Below are 25,332 nucleotides of genomic sequence, written 5' to 3'. Positions count from 1 at the left end.
ACCCATCCTGCCGGGCACGGTGGCTCACGCTTGTAATCCCAGCACTTTGGGAGGCCAAGGCATGTGGATCACCTGAGGTCGGGAGTTCAAGACCAGCCTGACCAACATGGAGAAACCCCGTCTCTACTAAAAATACAAAATTAGCCGGGGTGGTGGCACATGCCTGTAATCCCAGCTACTCGGGAGGCTGAGGCAGGAGAATCGCTTGAACCCGGGAGGCGGAGGTTGCGGTGAGCCGAGATCACACCATTGCGCTCCAGCCTGGGCAAAAAGAGCGAAACTCTGTCTCAAAAACAAAACAAAACAAAAACAAAACAAAACAAAAAAACCCCATCCAAGAGCTGAGGACTCAGGGCAACCAGGCGATCTCAAATCCAAGAAAATACAACCCCTTCCTAGGAGAGACAGAATGCAAGCACTGGCTCACCTGAGGGTAGACCAAGGGAAGAAACAACGGTTCCATAAAAGCAGGTAAAAAGAATTCATCTAAAATTGTTAACAAACTGCTGAAGGCAAAGTGTACATTAGCATGAGAATATTATTCCTGAGAGACACAGTTAACAAGTGAAATTCAAACCATTTGCAAGATCTTCTACAGACCGCCACCAAAGGCTCACAATACGGGAACATGGGACTGAAGAGAGCCCTCCTCTGGGGTGCAGTGCTGGAGGAAGGGAGCAGCTTCTGCAATGGGAAAAATACAAAGCCCCAACCAGATCCTTCTCTTCTAGGGAACGAAAACTGGAAGGGACTGGTGGAGGAACAGCAAGCCCAGTTACCCGCAAGGCACAAGTGAATTGGGCAGGTGGGGGAGTGAAAGGAAAAAAACTCTACCACTGTAGGGGAAGGAAACAGTGTTGGACCCAGGGTCTTATACCAAAGGCATTAGAGATCTTAGAGATCTAATGTCTAATACCACTGAGGCAAGAGCAGAGAAACTCTTTTCCAGACAATACCTACAAAGATACAAATTGCAGTTTGGCCTAGAGGAGCAAGATCATTGATAGAGTCCTACTCATGATGCCAAGGCACATAAGCCAAACGCTGAGAGCTGATCAGGAAAATTCAGAAACACCTTCCCACATGCCAGCTACCAATCTAAGCATAAAGTAACACGAGAGAAATTTGAAGCCAATGGTGCACTTAAGGACCCTCTGCAACAACAAAACAGAAACTCAGCTTAACTCCTGACTAGACTGACTCAACTCCCTACACTAAAAGTCCAAGAATGCAATGTTCCAGGTATAAATATTATTTACTCATTCTTTACTACCCTATTCACAATATCCAGCATTCAGTAAAATGCAAGACACACAAAAAAGGAAGAAATTACAACCAACTGTCAAGAGAGAAAGCATTCAACAGACCAGAAATCAAGATGAAGCTAAAAAAAAATTTTTTAAAAACAGAAATTAAATTTTTGGCAAAGATCAGTAAACTGATAAACCATTAGCAGTTTGAGAAAAAAAGACACAAATAACCATTATTAGGAAGGAAAAAGTGAACATCACTATAGATCCTATATACTTTTAAGGAGAATTTACAGAATATTACCAACAGGACCAGGCGCAGTGGCTCATGCCTATAATCCCAGCATTTTGGGAGGCCAAGGCAGGCAGATCACCTGAAGTCAGTAGTTCGAGACCAGCCTGGGCAACAGAGTGAAACTCCATCTCTATTAAAATTACAAAACTTAGGCACGGTGGTGCACACCTGTAATCCCAGCTACTCAGGAGAGGCAGGAAAATCGCTTAAACCTGGGAGGCAGAGGTTGCAGTGAGCCGAGATCACGCCACTGCACTCCAGCCTGGGCAACAGAGCAAGACTCCATCTCAAAAAAACAAAAAACAAAAAACAAAAAAAAATTTTATGCCTGTATACTCAATAATTCAGATGAAAGTCAAATTCCTCAAATCATATGGATCACCAAAGCTCACATGTTAGATAACCTAATTAGCCCCATATCTATTAATTTCTAAAATTACAACTGTAGTAAAAAACCTCCAACACAGAAAACTCCAGGCCCAAATGGCTTCACTGGAGAATCCTACCAATCACCTAAAAAGAAACAATACAAATCTACATGAACTTTTTCAGAAAACAGAAGGGAATACTTCCCAATTCCTTTTATGAGACCAACATTACCCTGATAACAAAACCAAACAAACATAATACAATATTAATTTGGCCCAGTACAGATTAGGAATTGCTTATGTAACATCAGCAACCTGATTTTATTAAATTTAAAATATAAAGGAAACAGTTTTAAATATACATATACAGCCTCACGTTGGTAATGCTACTATTTATGCCAGAATTTACCATATCCTTTCAGTTCTTTAGAGTTCCATTACTAGACAAATTCTCTTCTATTACAGGTTGAGTATCTCGAATTTGAAAATACAAAATCTGAAATGCTCCATAATCCAGAAACTTGAGTGCTGACATGACACTCAAAGAAAATGCTCAACCAGTTTAATGCAGTATAATGCAAATATTCCCCCCCCCCCCAAAAAAAAACATAAAAATAGAAAGACCTTTGGTCTAAAGTATTTCAGATAAGGGATACTCAACCTGTATCAGTAAAAAATGGAACAAATAAGGCACGGTGGCTCGCGCCTGCAATCCCAGCACTTTGGGAGGCCGAGGGGGGCGGATCACAAGGTCAGGAGTTCGAGACCAGCCTGGCCAATATGGTGAAACCCTGTCTCTACGAAAAATACAAAAATTAGACGGTCATGATGGTGGGTGCCTGTAGTACCCGCTACTTGGGAGGCTGAGGCAGGAGAATCATTTGAACCCAGGAGACGGAGGTTGTGGTGAGACGAGATCACGCCACTGCACTCCAGCCTGGGTGACAGAGCAAGACTCTATCTCAAATAATAACAATAATAATAATAATAATAAAGATTGGGCAAAAGAGTATGCTTAGGAAAGAAATCTGTGAATGAAAATGATACAGTTTAAGCATCATCACAAAACAAACATAGCAATAAGGACAACATTTTAAGCCTAAGAATTCATGACATTGGAAGAAAAAAGTATATAATGTAAAACAATCCCACTCGTTCAAACACTAGAACCACATCTACTTTCAGGAATACAAAAAGTTAATTGCCCAGCAATTCAAAACTGGGCAATTAAATTTCCTTTCTACTTGCCTGCAGCACAAGTAAAAGGATTAAAGAGGTAGTGGGTTGGAGTTGGAGAATGAGTCTCTTTCAAATGTTCATTATAAACGGCATCATTAATTCTGCTAGAATCTCTACTGCCTCTAAATTTCAGACTCACACTCAACCATGTTCTCAACAATTTTACTTGGTACCTCAAATTCAACTCACCCAAAACTGAATTCACTTTTCCCATACAACCCCCATACCAAAACCGGCTCTTCTTACTGTATTTTTCCTAATACATTCTTCATCACAAGAAATGCTACTACCATCTTACCTAATTAGCCAAGCCAGAAACTTAGAAGCCATCCTAAACATCCCAGTTATTATTCCTATTCCTTATCTTCTATAGTCAATCACCAAATCCTGATTTTACCTCTAAAATATTTCTTAGTCTTGTCCCCTTTTAAATGGATCCTCGGCACTGCACAAACTTGCCTGTTCCTCTCACCCAGGTTTCCCATCAACTGCCTTCAAAATAAAGACTAAACTCTCTGGCATTGCATATATGAAACCCACAATAACTACTTCCCAGTCTTTTTTCATTGCTATTTGCTGCCACATTTTTTTTTTTTTTTTTTTTTTTTTTTTTGAGACGGGAGTCTTGCTCTGTCGCCCAGGCTGGAGTGCAGTGGCACGATTTCGGCTCACTGCAAGCTCCACTTTCCCAGTTCAAGCCATTCTCCTGCCTCAGCCTCCAGAGTAGCTGGGACTACAGGCACCCACCACCACGCCTGGCTAATTTTTTGTATTTTTAGTAGAGACGGAGTTTCACCGTTTTAGCCAGGATGGTTCTCGATCTCCTGACCTCGTGATCCACCCGCCTCAACCTCCCAAAGTGTTGGGATTACAGGTGTGAGTCACCGCTCCCAGCTAGCTGCCACTTTCTTAGCACTGCAATAATAATAGTTTCCTGCCCACACTGTGCTCTATACATGCTTCTGCTCTTTTTACCTCATTCTTTCTATTAACTATTACCTTCATCATTTAAAACTCAGCCCAAGTATCACGTATAAGTAACCACCTCTATAGCCTCAAACCTGTGTAAACTCTGTTATTATCTCTAATTTAGCTATTAAATCGTATTAAATAATCTGTTTCTTTCTCTTTAATTGCACTACACTGTAAATCTTGAAGGTAGATGCTGGATCCATAACTCTAGTAACCTGACACACAAATTAACTCAACCTTTGTTGAACTAAGCCACAATTTTTCTAATCTCTCTCAAAAAGGCCAGATAATTGGGGTGGGGGAGACTTGTATCACTGAGACATAAACAATCTTCACATCAATACAAAATTCTTGCCTACAAAAAGGGGCTTATAAATAAACTAAAAGTTTCTTCCTCATAAGATTTCCTTCCCCTTCACAAAATCCGTAATACTAAGCAATTTTTGAGGCAGATGATTATGGTTTCAAATTGCCTTGTATTAACAATAAGATTACAATAATGATAAAAGCTAAACTCAGTTGATAATCTGCTCCTAAGGTCTTGAATGCACACATTTCTACCTAAACAACATTAAGAGATAATAGCACATTGTATATGAAGTATTCTCAACAAATTAGAACGTACTTATGTGCCTTCTTCACAAATGTATTTGCTAAACGAATGAGAAGTGGTATACAGCCTGAGCATCACTACTAGGAAAATTTGAAATATAAAAATCTAAAAATCTGAAATGTCCCAAAATCCAAGTTTTTGAGCACCAACATAATGTTACAAGTGGAAAATTCCACCCTGACTTCATGTTACGAGTCAGTCAAAATGCAGTCAAAACTGTTTCATGCACAAAACTATTAAAAATTTTGTTTAACAGAGATACAGACCAATGGAACAGAACAGAGCCCTCAGAAATAACACCACACATCTACAGCCATCTGATCTTTGACAAACCTGAGAAAAAGAAGAAATGGGGAAAGGATTCCCTATTTAATAAATGGTGCTGGGAAAACTGGCTAGCCATATATAGAAAGCTGAAACTGGATCCACCTTATACAAAAATTAATTCAAAATGGATTAAAGAATTACGTGTCAGACCTAAAACCATAAAAACCCTAGAAGAAAACCTAGGCAATACCTTTCAGGACACAGGCACGGGCAAGGACTTCATGTCTAAAACACCAAAAGCAACAGCAACAAAAGCCAAAATTGAGAAATGGGATCTAATTAGACTAAAAAGTTTCCGCATAGCAAACAAAACTACCATCAGAGTGAACAGGCAATCTACAGAATGGGAGAAAATTTTTGCAATCTACCCATCTGACAAAGGGCTAATATCCAGAATCTACAAACAACTTCAACAAATTTATAAGAAAAAATCAGGCCGGGCGCGGTGGCTCAAGCCTGTAATCCCAGCACTTTGGGAGGCCGAGACGGGCGGATCACGAGATCAGGAGATCGAGACCATCCTGGCTAACACGGTGACACCCTGTCTCTACTAAAAAATACAAAAAACTAGCCGGGCGAGGTGGCGGGTGCCTGTAGTCCCAGCTACTCGGGAGGCTGAGGCAGGAGAATGGCGTGAACCCGGGAGGCGGAGCTTGCAGTGAGCTGAGATTGGGCCACTGCACTCCAGCCTGGGCAACAGAGCGAGACTCCGTCTCAAAAAAAAAAAAAAAAAAAAAAAAAAAAAGAAAAAATCAAACAACCCTATCAAAAAGTGGTCAAAGGATATGAACAGACATTTCTCAAAAGAAGACATTTATGCAGCCAACAGACACATGAAAAAATGCTCATGATCACTTGCCATCAGAGAAATGCAAATCAAAACCACAATGACATACCATCTCACACCAGTTAGAACAGCGATCATTAAAAAGTCAGGAAACAACAGGTGCTGGAGAGGATGTGGAGAAATAGGAACACTTTTACACTGTTGGTGGAACTGTCAACTAGTTCAACCATTGTGGAAGACAGTGTGGCGATTCCTCAAGGATCTAGAACTAGAAATACCATTTGACCCAGCCATCCCATTACTAAGTATATACCCGAAGGATTATAAATCATGCTGCTATAAAGACACACGCACATGTATGTTTACTGCGGCACTATTCAAAATAGCAAAGACTTGGAACAAACCCAAATGCCCATCAATGATAGACTGGATTAAGAAAATGTGGCACATATACACCATGGAATACTATGCAGCCATAAAAAAGGATGAGTTCATGTCCTTTGCAGGGACATGGTTGAAGCCGGAAACCATGATTCTGAGCAAACTATCGCAAGGACAGAAAACCAAATACCGCATGTTCTCACTCATAGGTGGGAATTGAACAATGAGAGCACTTGGACACAGGGTGGGGAACATCACACACCGGGGCCTGTCGTGGGGTGGGGGGAGCGGGGAGGGATAGCATTAGGAGATATATCTAATGTAAATGACGAGTTAATGGGTACAGCACACCAACATGGCACATGTATACATATGTAACAAACCTGCATGTTGTGCACATGTACCCTAGAACTTAAAGTATAAAAAAAAATTGTTTAAAATTACCTTCAGACTATATGTGTAAGGTACTTGTGAAACATAAATGAACTTCATGTTTAAACTTGGGTCTTTTCCAAGATACCTCATTATGTATATGCAAATATTCCAAAATCCAAAAAAATCTGAAATCCAAAACACTTCTGGATAGCAAGCATTTTGTATGAGGGATACTCAACCTGTTCTGATGTGTCATGCATTAAGACAGAAACAAGAGTAGATAATACATATAAATAAAGAAAATTACAAAAAGGTCACAAATCAAACACTAAAGGCAACAAAGTCAAGATTTGTCGTAAAACTTTATGTATATTTACAGTTGGCTATATAAAAAATAATACATGCGTGCAATGGTTTTAGAGTAGACTCCTGAAGGAGTTACTAAAGGAATGACCTCCAAACTAGGAGGTGGACACACTCAGGTTCCAGTCCTTCATCTATCATTAGTTAGCTGTGAGACACTGCTGAAGTCATGTAATCAATCTAGCACTTTGTTTCCTCAACAGCAAAAGAAATTATTGGACATCAGATCTGGCATTTCACATGTAAATTTTACCTAAAAAATAAACAAACAAAGAGGCTGTCAAAATGGGAGACGAGACATTAATCAGAGCTGTCTTTACCCTTCCATCATATATATCTCTTCCTGCAGCACCCTAATTAAGATAAACATTCACTACATGTTAAGGAGTCTTCAGAATGATTCATCACAACAAAACACAAATGTTATTGGACTAGATGACCTCTTTGGTCTCCTCCAGCTCTAAAATTCTCTGGGTCTGTTAATTTATACTCTACCTTACAAATAGTATGTTTACTAAATTTACATTAACTTACTATATTCATGAAAGAGCTAAAGTCATTGCCCTCTTTGACGCCAAATGACATTTTCAAAAGTAGTAGCATGTTTCCACTTAGTCTACATTTCTAGCCTGAATAATCTAAAATCAAGTTTCAGGTACTACAACTGTCCACCTTTAATCTCCACTACTTCCATAAACCTTCCCTGTGAAAGGAGAAGGAGGAGGACTTGGGGAAAAAACAGATTTCTCTGTCACCTAAGAAAAAAAATCAAGACAACCAGGGAAGAAGGACTAAGTATAGGAGCATTATATAAAATATCAACTCGGCAGGATGCGATAGCTCACACCTTGTAATCCCAGCACTTTGGGAGGCCGAGGCGGATGGATCACTTAAGGTCAGGAGTTCGAGACCAGCCTGGCCAACATGGCAAAACCCCGTCTCTACTAAAAGTACAAAAATTTGGCAGGCGTGGTGGTGTGCATCTGTAATCCCAGCTACTCGGGAGGCTGAGGCAGGAGACTCTCTTGAATCCAGGAGGCAGAGGTTGCAGTGAGCTGAGATTGTGTCACTGCACTCCAGCCTGGGTGACAGAGCAAGACTTCGTCTAAAAAAAAAAAAAAAATCAACTCTACAACAGGAAGATTCTTTTTTTTTGGTTTTGAGACGGAGTTTCTTTCGTTGCCCAGGCTGGAGTGCAGTGTCGCGATCTCAGCTCACTGCAAGCTCGCCTCCCAGGTTCACGCCATTCTCCTGCCTCAGCCTCCTGAGTAGCTGGGACTGCAGGCACCCGCCACCGTGCCGGCTAATTTTTTGTGTTTTTTGTTTTGTTTTGTTTTTTAGAGACGGGCGGCGGGGGGTTCACCTTGTTAGCCAGGATAGTCTTGATCTTCTGACATTGTGATCCGCCTGCCTCGGCCTCCCAAAGTGCTGGGATTACAGGCGTGAGCCACCTCACCCGGCCGGATTCTTTTTTCAGACAGAGTCTCACTCTGTCGCCCAGGCTAGGGTGCAGTGGTGCGATCTCAGCTCACTGTAACCTCTGCCTCCCGGGTTCATGCGATTCTCCTGCCTCAGCCCCAGTGGCTGGGATTACAGGCGCACACCACCACGCCCGGCTAATTTTTGTATTTTTAGTAGAGACGGGGTTTCACCATGTTGGTCAGCTGGTCTCAAACTCCTGACCTCGTAATCTGCCTGTCTCGGCCTCCTAAAGTGCTGGGATTACAGGCGTGAGCCACCGTGCCTGGCCGAAGGTTCCTTTAATCCTATTCACAACAAAGTGTGTGATAAAGACAGGTGGTCTTTCTGGATCATTAATATTTCTGATATATGGTCTTCTCTGCTTTTCCATTTAGCTAATATTATAAAATTATTTAAAAACTACTAAATATAATAACCTTATCAAAAACATCTGGCAAAACACAGGACTATACAAAAAACAAAAGAACTGAGTTAGGCTGATCAAATTATGGGGTTTTCTCTGACTTAAAGTTTTCTTCAATAAATAAGAACAAAAAGAATGTGTTTTCAGCCGGATGCACTGTAATCTCAGCACACCTGTAATCTCAGCACTTTGGAAGTCCCACCCAGGAAGAGGTCACTTGAGACTAGGAGATCAAGATCAGCGTAGGCAACAGTGAGACCGTGCCTTTATCTTAAAAATTTAAAAATCGGCCAGGCGTGGTGGTGCACACCTATAGTTCCAGCTATTTAGGAGGCTAAGGCAGGAGGATCACTGGAGCCCAAGAGGTCAAGGCTCTAGTAAACTGTGACTGTGCCATTGTACTCCAGCCTAGGTGAGAGAGTAAGACCCTGTCCCTTTTTTTTTTCTTGAGACAGAGTCTCGCTCTGTTGCCAGGCTGGAGTGCAGTGGCATGATCTTGGCTCACTGCAACCTCCGCCTCCCAGGTTCAAGCGATTCTCCTGCCTCAGCCTCCTGAGTAGCTGGGACTACAGGCGCACGCCACCACGTCCAGCTAATTTTTGTATTTTTAGTAGATACGGGGTTTCGCCGTGTTGGCCAGGATGATCTCAATCTCTTGACCTCGTGATCCGCCCACCTTGGCCTCCCAAAGTGCTGGAATTATAGGCGTGAGCCACCACGCCCAGCCAAGACCCTGTCTCTTAAGAAAAAAAGAAAAAGAAAAAAAAAAAAGATTTTTCTAAAACGATTATCAATCTATTTCTCTAGAGAAACAACATATGGGTTGTTAGATTACTGATGACTAAAACACACTCTTAAAACACGTTGATTTTTTTTTTCGAGACAAGAGTCTTGCTCTGTTGCTCAGGCTGGAGTGCAGTGGCGCGATCTCGACTCACTGCAACCTTCGTCTCCTGGGTTCAAGAGATTCTCTCGCCTTAGCCTCCCAAGTAGCTGGGATTACAGGCATACACCACCAAGCCCAGCTATTTTTTTTTTTTTTTTTTTTGTATTTTTAGTAGAGACGGGGTTACCATGTTGGTCAGGCTGGTCTCAAACTCCTCAACTCAAATGATCCACTGCTGTAATTACAAGCGTGAGCCACCGTGCCTGGCCTATAAATTTTTTTTTTGAAAAACAACATTATAGGCCAGGCGTGATGGCTCACGCCTGAAATCCTAGCACTTTGGGAGGACAAGGTGGGAAGATCACTTGAGCGGTGGCTCATGCCTGTAATCCTAGCACTTTGAGAGGACAAGGTGGGAAGATCACTTGAGTCCGAGAGTCTGAGACCAACCCTGGCAACATAGTGAGACCCCACTTGAATTAAAAAAAAAAAGAAAGAAAGAAAGAAAAAATTTAAAGATAGCAATATTCAGTTTGTTGACCACCAAAAATGTTTATTAAGGCACGGACATTCAGATGTTTTAAATACTACTACTGGCATCCCGATTTAAAATCTGATATGTCATTAGCAGAAATTAGGACAAAGGGGCCAGGTGTGGTGGCTCACGCCTGTAATCCCAACACTTTGGGAGGCTGAGGCAGGCAGATCACCCGAGGTCAGGAGTTCAAAAACAGCCTGGCCAACACAGTGAAACCCCATCTCTACTAAAAATACAAAAATCACCCAGGCATGGAGGCGTGCACCTGTAGTCCCAGCTACTCAGGAGGCTGAGGCACGAGAATCATTTGAACCCAGGTGGCGGAGGTTGCAGTGAGCCAAGGTTGTGCCACCGCACTCCAGCCTGGGTGATAGAGCGAGACTCTGTTTCAAGAAAAAAAAAAAATTAAAAAATGAAATTAGGATTACTCTAAGCTTTAACAGAATTTGAAGATTAATTAAAGATTTTGTTAAAAAACAATTCTATTACATAAGAAAATTCGTAATAAAACTTTGTAACACAATGCTATTTTAGCAAAAATACAGGTTATAAATTTGTAAGGACTGAGTAATATAGTTCATTTTCTCAACAAGCTCACAGGAAGCTTATCATTTCTCACCATATTACTATCCTATCATGGCCTGTGCCAACATATTCTGTTTTAATTTACTGAGCTCACCTATACATTAACAGACAAATTTCAATGTATATATTGGATACATCAACAAAGACATTCTAAAAACAAAGAAAAGTAAACTTAATTTTGGCAGAATTTTCCTAAGAGTGCTTTTTTTCTTAAGAGACAGGGTCTCGTTATGTGGCCCAGGCTGGAGTGCAGTGGCTATTCACAGGTGCCATTCTACTACTGAGCAGCAGAGGAGTTTTAACCTGCTCCATTTCCGACGTGGACCAGTTCACCCCTCCTTAGGCAACCTGGTGGTCCCTTGTTCCTGGGAAGTCACAATACTGATGCTGAACTTAGTGTAGACACCCAATCGGCATATAACCCAGAACTCCTGGGCTCAAGCGATCCTCTTGCCTCAGCCTCTTGAGTAGTTGGGACTACAGGCACGTGCCACCGTGCCCACCAAGACTGCTTTGTATTTAAATAGTTCTCAGCAAAAATGGGCAAGGGGAGAGATCTAACTACTTATTTATGCCCTTTTGATTAAACTTAACTGTCAGGTCAGGAGAAATTTGAAATCCTAAGAATACAGTAATGTGGTAGTAAGAAAAGAATCAGGCTGGATGTGGTGGCTCACACCTGTAATCCCAGAACTTTGGGAGGCCAAGGCAGGATGACTGCCTGAGCCCAGGGATTACTAACAGCCTGGGCAACATGGCAAGACCCTGTCTCTACAAAAATTTAAAAAAATAAAAAATTAGCCAGGCATGGTAGTGTATGTCTGTACTCCCACCTACTAGGGAAGCTGAAGAGGGAAGATCAACTGAGCCTGGGAGGTCAAGGCTGTAGTGAGCCATGTTCACACAACTGCACTTCAGTCTCGGTGAGAGAGCAAGACTCAGCCTCAAAACAAAACAAAAACCTCACAAAATTTTACATAAATATATATATATACACACAGACACACACATACATACACACTAAAAATCTTTAAAACAATAATGTAAAACAATATGGCCTTTGTCCAAAATAAATCTGCATTGAGTTATGTGAAATAATTCAATGTGGTGGCTCATGCCTATAATCCTAGCACTTTGGGAGGCTGAGGCAGGCAGATCACTTGAGCTCAGGAGTTTGAGTACAGCCTGGGCAACATGGTGAAACCCTGTCTCTACCAAAAATACAAAAATTAGCTGGGCACGGTGGTGCTCGCCTGTGGTACCAGCTACTTGGAAGGCTGAGGTGGGAGGATCACTGGAGCCCAGAAGTTGAGGGTGCAGTGAGCCACGATCACACCACTGCACTCCAGCCTAGGTGACAGAGCAAGATCGGGTCTCAAAAATAAACAAATAAAAATTTAAAAATAAACTGAGGTCAAGCGCAGTGGCTCACACCTGTAACTCCAGCACTTTGGGAGGCGAAGATGGGCAGATCATTTGAGGTCAGGAGTTTGAGATCAGTCTGGCCAGCATGATGAAACCTCGTATCTACTAAAAATACAAAAATTAGTCAGGCATGGTGGTGCATACCTGTAATCCCAGCTACTCAGGAGGCTGAGGCAGGAGAACTGCTTGAACCCAAGAGACAGAGATAGCAGTAGGCCAAGACTGCACCACTGCCCTCCAGCCTAGGTGACAGAGACTCAGTCGGGGAAAAAATAATAATTTCCCGCTATTCTTATCACTATCTATAAAGGAAAAATTAATCATTATGACTGAGATGAACTATTAATATATGGGAGATAGAAGACAAGAAGGATTATGAAGACTGAATTTTTACTTAAAATCACTAGTCAAAGATTAGGTATAATCATAATTCTCTAGCAGAGGTGTCCTCTTGCTTGCTACTACAACAAAACAAAACAAAACAAACAAACAAAAAACAAGCTGCCACAGTACCTCACTCCTGTCATCCCAGGACTTTGGGAGGCCGAGGAGGGAGGATCACCGGAGGTTAGGAGTTCAAGACCAGTCTGGCCAACATGGTGAAACCCCGTCTCTACCAAAATATAAAAAAGAGCTGGGCATGATGGTGGGTACCTGTAATCCCAGCTACTGGGGAGGCAGAGAATCACCTGAACCTGGGAGATGGTGGTTGCAGTGAACCAAAATCATGCCACTGCACTCCAGCCTGGGTGGCTGAGCGAGACTCCGTCTCAAAAAAAAAAAAAAAAAAAAAAAAAGGTATGTTATTCCCAACACAGGAGGAAATGCATGATAGTTTGAAATGATTGTGATTATTTTTTCAAATAATTTTTCTCTACATATCAGAAATTAAAGAAATATATAATTATCTTAACTCGACAAAATATACTAAGGCAGGTACTTGTAAGGTCAGTAAGAGGTTATTATTTTCAACTCACTAAGAAAATCATACATATTTGGGAGATATCAGGATGAAAGCATTATTACTAAAGCAAATAATCAGTTTTCTCTCAACTAAAAAGATATTTATGTGTCCTGGTTATTTCTTTTAAACAAATAATACACTTTTCTTTTTTTTGAGATGCAGTTTTGCTCGTTGCCCTGCCTAGAGTGCAATGGCATGATTGCAGCTCACTGCAGCCTCCAACTCCTGGGTTCAAGCGATTTTCCTGCCTCAACCTCCCAAGTAACTGAGATTACAGGCACCCACCACCACGCCCAGCTAATTTTTCGTATTTTTAGTAGTGACGGGGTTTTGCCATGTTGGCCAGGCTAGTCTCAAATTCTGGACCTCAGGTGATTCACCAGCCTCGGCCTCCCAAAGTGCTGGGATTACAGGCATGGGTCACTGTGCCCCGCCTTTTTCTTTTTTTTTTTTTTGACACAGGGTCCTACTGTCACCCAGGCTGGAGTGCCAGTGGCCCAATCAAGGCTCGCTGCAGCCTTGAACTCCCAAGGCTCACATGATCCTCCTGCCTCAGCCCAAGTAGCTGGGTCCACAGGTGTGCGCCACCACACCCAGCTAATTTTTGTATTTTTAGTAGAGATGGGGTTTTGCCGTGTTGCCCAGTCTAGTCTCAAACTCCTGGGCTCAAACAAACTACCCTCCTCGGCGTCCCAAAGGGCTAGAATTACAGGTGGGAGCCACTGCACCCACCCTTACTTTTCTTTTAATAAACATACTTTTTTTTTTTGAAACAGAATCTCCATGTCACCAAGGCTGGCATGAGGTGGCGCCATCTCAGCTCACTGTAACCTCCACCTCCCCAGCTCAAAAGCCTCAGCCACCTGAGTAGCTGGGATTATAGGCGTGCATGCATGCCACCTTGCCTGGCTAATTTTTTTTTTTTTTTTTTTTTTTTTTTTTTTTTAAGAGACAAGGTTTCGCCATGTTGGCCAGGCTGGTTACAGACGTCAGCCACCACGCCCCACCTTTTTTTTTTTTTTTCTGGGGACAAAGGGTCCTACTCTGTCCCCCAGGCTGGAGTGTCAGCAGCCCAATCAGGGCTTGGTGCAGCCTCAACCTCCTAGGGCTCATGTGATCCACCTGCCTCAGCCCCCCAAGTAGCTACAGGCGTGTGCCACCATGCTCAACTAATTTTTGTATTTTTAGTAGAGATGGGGTTTCATCGTGTTGCCCAGGCTAGTCTTGAACTCCTGGGTTCAAACAATCCACCCTCCTCGGCCTCCCAAAGTGCTGGAATTACAGGTGTGAGCCACTGCGCCCGGCCTTACTTTTCTTTTACTAAACGTGTATATATATATTTTTTGAGATGGAGTCTCACTCTGTCGCCAGGCTGGAGTGCAGTGGTGTGATCTCGGCTCACTGCAACCTCCACCTCCTAGGTTCAAGTGATTCTCCTGCCTCAGCCTCCCAAGTAGCTGGGACTACGGGTGCGTGCCACCATGCCCAGCTAATTTTTGTATTTTAGTAGAGACGGGGTTTCACCATGTTGGCCAGGATGATCTCGATCTCTTGACCTCATGATCCAACCGCCTCGGCCTCCCAAAGTGCTGGGATTACAGGCATGAGCCACCGCACCCAGCCTTTTTTTTTTTTGAGATGGAGTCTTTATCTGGTTGGCATGCAGTGGCACCATCTTGGCTCACTGCAACCTCTGCCTCCTCAGCTCAAGGAGTCTCATGCCTCAGCCACTTGAGTAGCTGGGATTACAGGCAGGCATACATGCCACCATGCCTGGCTAACTTTTGTTTTATGTATTTTTTTTCTTTATAAAAAGGGGGTTGTGCCATGTTGGCCAGGCTGGTCTTGAACTCCTGCCCTCAACTTCCAAAGTGCTGGGATTTAAAATATACTTTTAAGGCAAGGCATGGTGGCTCACACCTGTAATCCCAGGACTTTGGGAGGTTGAGACGGATGGATCACAAGCTCAGGAGTTCGAGACCAGCCTGGCCAATATAGTGAAACCCCGTCTACTAAAAAAATACAAAAGGCCGGGCACGGTGGCTCATGCCTGTAATCCCACGGCTTTGGGAGGCCAAGGCGGGTGGATTACGAGGTCAGAAGATCGAGACCATCCTGGCTAACACGGTGAAACCCCATCTCTACTAAAGTACAAAAAATTAGCCAGGTGTGGTGGCGGGCGCCTGTAGTCCCAGCTACTCGGGAGGCTGAGGCAGGAGAATGCCATGAACCTGGGAGGCGGAGCTTGCAGTGAGCCTAGATCACACTCTAGCCTGGGCAACAGAGCAAGACTCCATCTCAAAAAAAACAAAAACAAAAACAAAAATTAGCCAGGCGTGGTGACGTGCACCTGTAGTCCCAGCTACTTGGGAGGCTGAGGCAGGGGAATCACTTGAACCAGGGAAGCAGAGGTTGCAGTGAGCCGAGATCGTGCCCCTGCACTCCAGCCTGGGAGACAAAGCGAGACTCCGTCTCAAAAAAAAAAAAAGAAAAAAAAAGTGTGTGTATGTATATACATATATATATATATATTTTTTTAATTCCTACTTAGGCTGGGCGCAGTGGCTCACACTTGTAATGCCAAGTATCTTCTACTAGTATACTGTTTTGCTGTTTTCTGTCTTTTTTTTTTTTTGAGACAGGGTCTTGCTCTGTCACCCAGGCTGGAAGACTAGAGTGCAATGGATGGCACGCTCATGGCCCACTGCAGCCTCAACCTCCTGGGCTCAAGCAATTCCCCCTACCTACTCAGCCCTGCTAGTGGCTAGAACTACAGATGTGAGTCACCATGCCCAGCTAATTTTTGTATTTTAGGTAGAGACAGGGTTTCGCCATGTGTCCCAGGCTGGTCTCGAACTCCTAAACTCAGGGGATCTGCCTGCCTCACCCTCCCAAGTGCTGGGATTACAATCTCGAGCCTGGTCTGTTGCGTTGTTTTAATCAAATCAGCAAACACATTTCCATGCTAGAATCCCATGTTGATGATCATTCATGTTTAATCTAGACTTTCTCCTTTTTCAATCTAAAACAGGAATTGGCCAAGTGCGGTGGCTCACGCCTATAATCCCAGCACTTTGGGAGATCAAGGCGGGTGGATCATCCTGAGGTCAGCAGTTTGAGACCAGCCTGGCCAATATGGTGAAACCCTGTATCTACTAAAAATACAAAAAATTAGCCAGGCGTGGTAGCGGGCACCTGTAATCCCAGCTACTCGGGGGGCTGAGACAGGAGAATCACTTGAACCTGGGAGGCAGAGGTTGCACTGAGCTGAGATGGCACCACTGCACTGCAGCCTGGGAGACAGAGCGAGACTCTGTCTCAAAAAAATAATAATAATAGGCCGGGTGCAGTGGCTCACGCCTGTAATCCCAGCACTTTGGGAGGCCAAAGCAGGCAGATCACAAGGTCAGGAGTTTGAGAACAACCTGGCCAACATGGTGAAATCCCGTCTCTACTAAAAATACAAAAATTAGCTGGGCATGGTGGTGTGCGCCTATAATCCCAGCTACTCGGGAGGCTGAAGTGGGAGAATTGCTTGAACCCGGGAGGTGGAGGTTGCACTGAGCTGAGATCGCACCACTGCACTCCAGCCTGGGTGACAGACCAAGACTTCGTCTCAAAAAATAATAATAATCATAATCATAAAATAACATAGGAACCTATGAATATCACAAAATACATGGTCCCTAGTATAGTCAACTGGCCTATTGTGACCTTCCATTAAAATATTTGTCTTTAAGGTCTTACAGTTCTTCTTGGGGCCACACTTAGTCTCACCATTCCTTACTGTCAGGATCCCAAAGGATTCCAAGCAGTCAAAGCTTCTCACTATAATTCTATCCCCACCCTGCCTGTGCTCCTATATTCTACACCCCTTCTAATCACAGCCAGTGCATAAAAACTTAACTCTCCTGGCCAGGCGCGGTGGCTCACACCTGTAATCTCAGCACTTTGGGAGGCTGAGGTGGGTGGATCACTTGAGGTCAGGAGTTCGACACCAGCCTGACCAACATGGTGAAACCTCATCTCTACTAAAGAAAAAAAAAATACAAAGTTAGCCGGCCGTGGTGGCAGGTGCCTGTAATTCCAGCTGCTTGGGAGGCTGAGGCAGGAGAATGGCTTGACCCAGGAGGCAGAGGTTGCAGTGAGCTAAGATCGCACCACTGTACTCCAGGCTGGGCAACAAGAGCAAAACTCTGTCTCAAAAAAAAAAAAACCCTTAACTCTCCTATGTTCCCTTATCTCTGAACCCTCACCCTGTGTGTGGTATCAGTAAGCTTATTTGATAGTCAATCTGTGCTAATATTGTCAACAAAAGACAATTTGTAAAGTTTCCTCTTCCAGAGAATCTGTGATTTTTAAACAGGACATTTAGAAAAACACTGGAGACATATAAATAAAGTTAGGCACTGGCAATTCTCAAATTGTACCACACAGCCCTAGTCCACCTAGTCGTAATGCAGGTCCAATTACAATTTAATATAGTTTAAATTAAAAAATTAATGTAGTCATACAAATACTAGTGAATATATGTCTGGCTTAGATATATGCCTCCTGGCAACTGCCAAGTAAGTGAAAACTAAAGCTGCAATTGAATGGTTTTAACATGGGTTCCGTATCTGTCAAGTTCATCATGAGCTGGGTGCAGTGGCTCATGCCTATAAGCCCAGCACTTTGGGAGGCTTCAGGAGGGAGAATCACTTGAGCCTAGGAGTTTGAGACCAGTCTGAGAAACATAGCGAGACTCCGTCTCCATTAAAAAAATAAAAAAATAAAAAAAATTTAAAAAGTCGGCCAGGTGCCGTGGCTCACATCTGTAATCCCAGCACTTTGGGAGGCCGAGGTGGGTGGACCACCTGAGGTCAGGAGTTCAAGACCAGCCTGGCCAACATACAGAAATCCCGTCTCTACCAAAAATACAAAAATTAGCCAGGTGTGGTGGCGCGTGCATGTAGTCCCAGCTACTCAGGAGGCTGAGGCAGAAGAGTTGCTTGAACCCGGGAGGTGGAGTCTGCAGTGAGCCAAGATCATACCATTCTACTCCAGCCTGGGCAACAAGAGTGAAACTCCGTCTCGGGAAAAAAAAAAAAAAAAAAAAAAAGTAGCAAATGACCCCCTGTAGCCAATTAAAACAGTCAGGTACTTTTTAGCCTACTTTTAACCAGAAAAATTACTTAGAGCACACCACAAATAAACTCCTCTCAGCACACTTGATATTTGTGACTGAAAGTGTCTTTACTTTAGGCTTTCACAACTTGGTAAATTACAATTAGATATTGCTTTTTCCAAATTCTGGCAAATCATTTTATTCATTATCTCATTAATCTAAAGCATAGCCTCCTATGACTACGATAAATTAATACCATTTTGGAGTCGGCTTGGTGGCAAGCACCAGTCTTCCCAGCACTTTGGGAGGCTGAGGCAGGAGGACTGCTCGTAGCCAGGAGTTGCGAACCAGCCTGGACAACATAATGAGACCCCATCTCTACAAAAAATAAATAAATAAATAAATTAGCCAGGTGTGGTGGCATGTGCCTGCAGTCCCAGCTACTTGGGAGGCTGAAGCAGGAGGACTGCATAGGCCCAGGGGGTCAAGGCTGCAGTGAGCTATGATTACACCACTGCACTCCAACCTGGGCCACAGAGACAGACCCCCATCTCTAAAAAATAAATTTTTTTTTAAAAAAAAAGCCATTTTACTCAACTGACAATAAAATCTATGGTTAAAAATCTAGAATCTAGTACATCCTTGGCAAACAACAGGTCCAAGTTTCTTTAACCAGAATTATATGGACTCTGTCATATAATAATCTCATGAGAAACCACTTAGCCAGAAATCACAAACTTGAGATCAGCTAGATGAATCTGGAAAGGGAAGACTTCCCCAATTCTTAATTTCTTAACAGTGGGAAAACAGTAACATTACCAGCTCAAGTTAAATGAACAAGAGACACTATGTAGAATGGAATCTTGTGAAACATACAAACCCTGATATTCCTATGCAATCCTATTTAGATTTTCTATACAGCTACAAGCCCACAAAGGTTAAGGACTACATCATTTACAGCTTTTACATTCTTTTCTTTTGAGACTCTCTCTGTCACCAGGCTGGAGTACAGTAAGGCGGTCTTTTGAGACTCTCTCTGTCACCAGGCTGGAGTACAGTAAGGCGGTCTTCAGCTCACTGCAACCTCCATCTCCTGGGTTCAAGCGATTCTCTTGTCTCAGCCTCTCGAGTAGCTGGGACTACAGGTGTGCACCACCATGCCCGGCTAATTTTTGTATTTTTAATAGAGACAGGGTTTCACTATGTTGGCCAGGCTGTTCTCAAACTCCTCATCTTGTGATCAGCCTGCCCTGGCCTCCCAGAGTGCTGGGATTACAGGTGTAAGCCACCCCACGCAGCCAGCTTTTACATTCTTTCAACTCTGAGAAAAGCATTAAAAGAGTGCAAGTACTGAATGCATGCAGTACTAAACAATTTACGAGAACTCTTGAAAACAAAGTCTACAATGCTCACTCAGCTAGCTGTAAACTAACTTTTATTAAAAATATTAAGGCTATTAACTACCCAAAAAGGTCATTAAAATACAGACAAAACCTATACACTAGACCAACGATGTAAGATCCCTTTAAGTTGCACATTTGGCTCCATTTTTAAAATAAATTGACTTGGCAAGTAGTTAACATGCCTGTACCTCCACTATTCTACTGGTCCTAGGAGAGTACTAAGTTCAACTCAATCCTAAAAAACTCCTTCACATAAGAGCTACATTTTGCCTTGACTTTCTTTATGACCTTGGGCAAAGTCTACCAAATGAGGACTATAATGTTTGTGTGTTCCTGTTAATATTGAAAATTAACCACAACATCGTGCGAACAATAGTGAAATTCTCTAAACTGGACGTATCCAGAGTTGAAAACTTGAGTTATAAATGTCAACTGATATGCAATGTGAACAGTTTTTAAAATTTTAATTTGATTAGTGAAAACAAAACAAAACAAAAAAACAAAGACCCCAAATTCAACATGATTAATAAATTCCGAAAACACCATCAGCCTCCTTATTACTTCTCTTTATGAATAAATGGTCTGCAATGTAATTTAAAAAAAGGAAAGAAAAAGTAAAGAAATATAGTAAAACTAGCTTTAACACGCCATTTCCCTTTTCTAAGAATAACAAATGGACCACAAACGAAAATTTAAAACTGGGCAAAGAATAGAGAGACAAAGCAATCTACAATCTGAAAATCACACAGATAAATCTATCATTTCAAGTCACTAATTCGCATACCCACGTAAGAAATTAATCTTGGTACTGCGATACCAGCATTAGGAAGATAAATCCCTGCCTCGGAGGAACACCTACTGAGTACGTTTCATTTCAGGATCTCAGGTAAGTTTACGAGCTCTTCTCTCTTCAGGTTTCCCTAAAGTACTCCGAAGTGTTTAACATCATTCACACATCCAGCCACCACTAGGGTGAGAAATAAACAAGATTTACTTATGTAATTATTTACCACAGAACTCTGGTCAAGAATGCAAAAGTAAACAACCATACAGGTATTTAAAATCCAAAGAAAGCAGAGAATATTAAGGATAATAAGGTTCACCCTTTAACTGACCACTATGGACACCAGAGGCCTTCCACATGGGCTGTTCCTTACAATCACTCCCGATTTGAAAAAGTAACAATGTCAACTCGAGATTTTAACAGTACAAAAGATAAACAGAACTTACTCAAATCCCTTCTTCCAGATTCTGAAAAGGTGTTTATAAAAACTGAGATAAGAGCACGCCCCCCTAAAAGCACCCTACTCGAAAGAATGAAATGCCGAAAACATCAGGTGGGCCAAAAAGGTTAGAAAAGCTAAACTTCTAACTTAATTACCCAGAGGTTGGGGACCAGGAACGTGAGATCGGAGTGGGGGTGGGTAGCAAAGTGAAATCTAACCCCAGAAATCACAACGCAGGCCGCAGCCTAAAAGGTGAAGCTGGCGGGAAGTGAGCTCCCTTTCTGTTCCCAGGGGAAAGTCCAGAAAGGAGCGGCTCCGCACAGTGGACGTACGAGGCGCCAAAGAGTGCATGCCTACCAAGGCGCCAGAGCCGCTGGAGGACCGGGTTTAGAAGGGGAGGAGATCCCGGCAGACGGCCCTGGAAGAGGAGGAGAACTAAGATTGGAAGCAGCGGCAGCGTCTGGACGAAGGGGATTACCTAACTGTGACGACAGAGAAGTGTCCTCAGGCTCCGGCGATGGTCCCGACTGCGCAATGTGTGGTGTCTTTCCCGCTTACCCCGCAGCAGCAACAGAACCAGCTCCTTCAGCCAGTCGCCATTTCCCGCCTACCGACCTGCTGCACCGCACGGACAGGGACCCGGATGGAAAGCGGCCTCTCCGCGCAGGCGCCCTGACTACCTCCTCCCCCTCCCGCCACAATTCCGCGAGGTGGGAGGGAAGGAATGCGGGCAGCCACAACGGCAACAACAACGAAAAAAATACTTTTACTTCCGTGAAGAGCGTTGAAGTTCCTTACGCCGGAAGAAACTCTCTAGTCTGAATCCCGGAGAAAAATTGAACACAAGGCCTTAAGACTGGGTGGAGTAAGAAAGGACAAAACCTATCAGGATACGCAAGGGCTTGGGGGATATTTGTACGTTAGGGGCCTCCGTAGCCAGCTGTGTAGTGGTCGCAGGGGGAGTAGGGAGTAAAGCGTTAGGAGTGGAGAGGCGGGGACCCGAAGGACGGTTTTTCCTCCCGCTCCTAACGGAACTGCTTGGGCCGAGCTGGGAGGGGGAGCGCGCCCTTGCCCCGGAGGCGGAGCTTAGGAACGCGTCGTGCACCCTGGCGGCAAGGGTTTAGTAACTGTGGGCGCGCTGGGTAGGTGGAGCCGAGGGGATAAGGCGGGACTAACGGCTTGGCGCGCTGAAGGAGGTAGTTTGTAGTGAGCGCTGCCCGAGGCTGGGAGAAAGCGAATCTGGCGCTTTTCCTGGGATTTCGGTGGCCCCTAAAGGTTCCCTTCCCTGCTCATTGCCTAGAGGGCGTATCAGTCGCTTTTGGATCATAAATATTCACGCCTTTCGACTCAACCCTATGTTGGTAATTCTGCAGGTTGAAAACTCGGATCTTTCAGGCCAGTGGGCTCCCACCTGCGAAAGTAGGTCAAAGGACGGTCAGCTCCACAGAGTGAAATGTATCAGTCCGGAGAATCCAGTTCTAGTGGGGTATCAGAAAACCAAGGCTAATGGTTGGAAGAACATTATTTTTCACTGAAACTCCAAGCCACTCTCCTTATTCGATCAAGAAATATTTATTGAAAAAGTAACTAGGTGCGACGTGTGAAACAGTGAGCCAGGCAGACACGGACCCTGCCTCCCCAAAGGTCATGTTTGTTTGGGTTTTGGTTTTTGTTTTTGTTTTTTTGTGAGACGGAGTCTCACTCTGTCGCCCAAGCTGGAGTGCAGTGGCGCAATCTCGGCTCTCTGCAACCTCCGCCTCCCGGGTTCAAGCGATTCTCCTGCCTCAGCCCCCTGAGTAGCTGGGATTACAGGCGCGCGCCACCACGCCCGGCTAATTTTTGTATTTTTAGTAGAGACGGGGTTTCATCATGTTGGCCAAGATGGTCTCGATCTCCTGACCTCGTGATCCGCCCGCCTCGGCCTCCCAAAGTGTTGGGATTACAGGCGTGAGCCACCGCGCCCAGCCAGAGATCATAATCTATTGAAAAAGACACCCTGGCCGGGCGCGGTGGCTCACGCCTGTAATCCCAGCACTTTGGGAGGCCGAGGCGGGCGGATCACAAGGTCAGGAAATCGAGACCACGGTGAAACCCCGTCTCTACTAAAAATACAAAAAAGTAGCCGGGCGCGGTGGCGGGCGCCTGTAGTCCCAGCTACTCGGGAGGCTGAGGCAGGAGAATGGCGTGAACCCGGGAGGCGGAGCTTGCAGTGAGCCGAGATCGCGCCACTGCACTCGAGCCTGGGCGACAGAGCGAGACTCTGTCTCAAAAAAAAAAAAAAAGAAAGAAAGAAAAAGACACCCAAGTAAACAGAATTTAAAAACTGATTAAGCGTATACAAGGAGTGGCATGATAGGCGTTGTAGAACACATGAGGGTGCCAGTGAAGGGGTCTGGGAAGGTTTCCTAAGGTAACGTCTGAGACATAAAGGAGGAGTTGGTGTTGCAGGGGAAGAATGTCTAGGTAAAGGAAACAACAGATGGAAAAGTCCAAAGATGAGACTGTGTTGAGCCATTGCAGAAGTAGTTCTGTGTGCTAGGAAAAGAGGATGAGAGGGCAGGGGAAAGATGGCAAGAGAGGCTGAGAAGTAAGCAGAGATAACATACTGTTGGCAATCTCATTTCTATTCCAAAGTATGGAGCAGGTGGGTTGTCTTCTGAAAACCTTGTATACTACAGATTCTTCTGTCAGAGTTCATTTGCACCCTAAATTTTCCTAGTGCAAAAATGCTCAAAATGTGACATTTATTGGGAGCTCGTGGGATACACAGCACAGAACTATTAATAGTAACAGTCTACACACACAAAAATAGATTCCTGAAAAGTTCAACGGAATCCAACAAATAGTTTATCCGGAGTGTGTCATGGAAAGCAGTAGAACACCAACTAAACAGTTACCCCATTATTACTAAAGTTTATTTTATGTATTTATTTATTTTTAGAGACAGGGTCTCACTCTGTTCCCCAGACTGAAGTAATTAAAGCTCATTGCAACCTCAAAATCCATGGTTCAAGCCATCTTCCTGCCTTGGCCTCCCAAAGTGCTGGGATTGCAGGCCTGAGCTACTGCACACAGCCCCTAAAGTTTTGTTTTGTTATTTGTTAAGAGATAGGGACTTCCTCTGTACCCCTGACTTCAGTGCAGTGGCATGATCATAACTCACTGCATACTTAAACACCTGGGCTCAAGTGATCCTCCCACCTCAGCCTCCCAGTATCGAGGACTGGCTAATAAAGTTATTTTTAAATCAGAAATATTAATTTTTAAATTAGAAATATTTCTGGGGGAAAAATTTCCAAGAAATCGTTATTCCAAACCTTCATGTTCCTAAAACTTAAGTAAAATATGCTATTTCCAAAGAGCACTTTTATGTGCATTTTGATTCTCCTAACAACCCTATGAGGTAGGTAGAATAGGTGGTATTTGTTCCCTGCCTTTCAGTTGAAGACACTGAAATTTGAAAAAGAAGGAAAAGCATGCCATATCCAAAGATAATCACAATCATCTAGTAGGAAATACAATAGAGACTCAAACCCTTATTCTGCTCATTATACCACCTCGTATGGCAATATTATTACCATGGTTAAATTTGGTAAGTTTAGGATCAGGCCGTAATCTCGGCACTTTGGGAGGTTGAGGTGGGAGGATCATTGTATCTCAGGGGTTGAAGACCAGCCTTGGCAACATAGTGAGACCTCATCTCTATTTTAAAAAAAAAAAAATTATTAAGTTTAGAAAGATTGCTGATAGAAAGCCTAAGTTTAGGCCGGGCGCGGTGGCTCAAGCCTGTAATCCCAGCACTTTGGGAGGCCGAGACGGGCGGATCACAAGGTCAGGAGATCGAGACCAGCCTGGCTAATACGGTGAAACCCCGTCTCTATACTAAAAAATACAAAAAACTAGCCGGGTGAGGTGGCGGGCGCCTGTAGTCCCAGCTACTCGGGAGGCTGAGGCAGGAGAATGGCCTAAACCCGGGAGGCGGAGCTTGCAGTGAGCTGAGATGCGGCCACTGCACTCCAGCCTGGGCGACAGAGCGAGACTCCGTCTCAAAAAAAAAAAAAAAAAAAAAAAAAAAGAAAGCCTAAGTTTATTTGCAATTTTTTAAAAACATTTTAACACCATTTTTTCACAAGGGATAATTGCTGTGTTCTGCTTTTCACCTTAATTTATATCCTATGGTCTCTCTCCTGGCCTCTTTTCTGTAATATCTAAGTGAATTGTTGTGAAGATCAAATTATATTATTTATGAAAGCACTTAGCAAGATGCTTTCCTTGCTCCTTAAATGGTAGTAGTTAATGTCTTGAAGCTTCTGTAACAATCCAGTCCAAAATTTTAGAATAAT

General features: G+C 43.6%; 2 protein-coding genes across 3 annotated transcripts in view; both read right to left on the bottom strand.

Moving 5' to 3' along the window:
- Positions 1–22,007, bottom strand: part of CTDSPL2 (CTD small phosphatase like 2) — a 113,467-nt gene extending 91,460 nt beyond the window's left edge. Inside the window, exon 1 of one of the 2 annotated variants that reach the window (XM_050799516.1) lies at positions 21,468–22,007. The gene's annotated coding sequence lies outside the window, so the exon portion shown is untranslated. The remainder of the gene's footprint in view (positions 1–21,467) is intronic. The other variant, XM_050799517.1, reaches the window with a different exon arrangement.
- EIF3J (eukaryotic translation initiation factor 3 subunit J) overlaps positions 1–25,332 on the bottom strand; it is a 670,767-nt gene that overhangs the window by 125,180 nt on the left and 520,255 nt on the right. The window lies entirely within an intron of this gene.

The sequence above is a fragment of the Macaca thibetana genome, chromosome 7 (genome assembly GCF_024542745.1).
Source record: "Macaca thibetana thibetana isolate TM-01 chromosome 7, ASM2454274v1, whole genome shotgun sequence".
In the NCBI taxonomy this organism is placed as follows: domain Eukaryota; kingdom Metazoa; phylum Chordata; class Mammalia; order Primates; family Cercopithecidae; genus Macaca; species Macaca thibetana.
The sequence above is the reverse complement of the archived record's forward strand: the minus strand, read 5'-3'. Positions and strand labels throughout refer to the sequence as shown.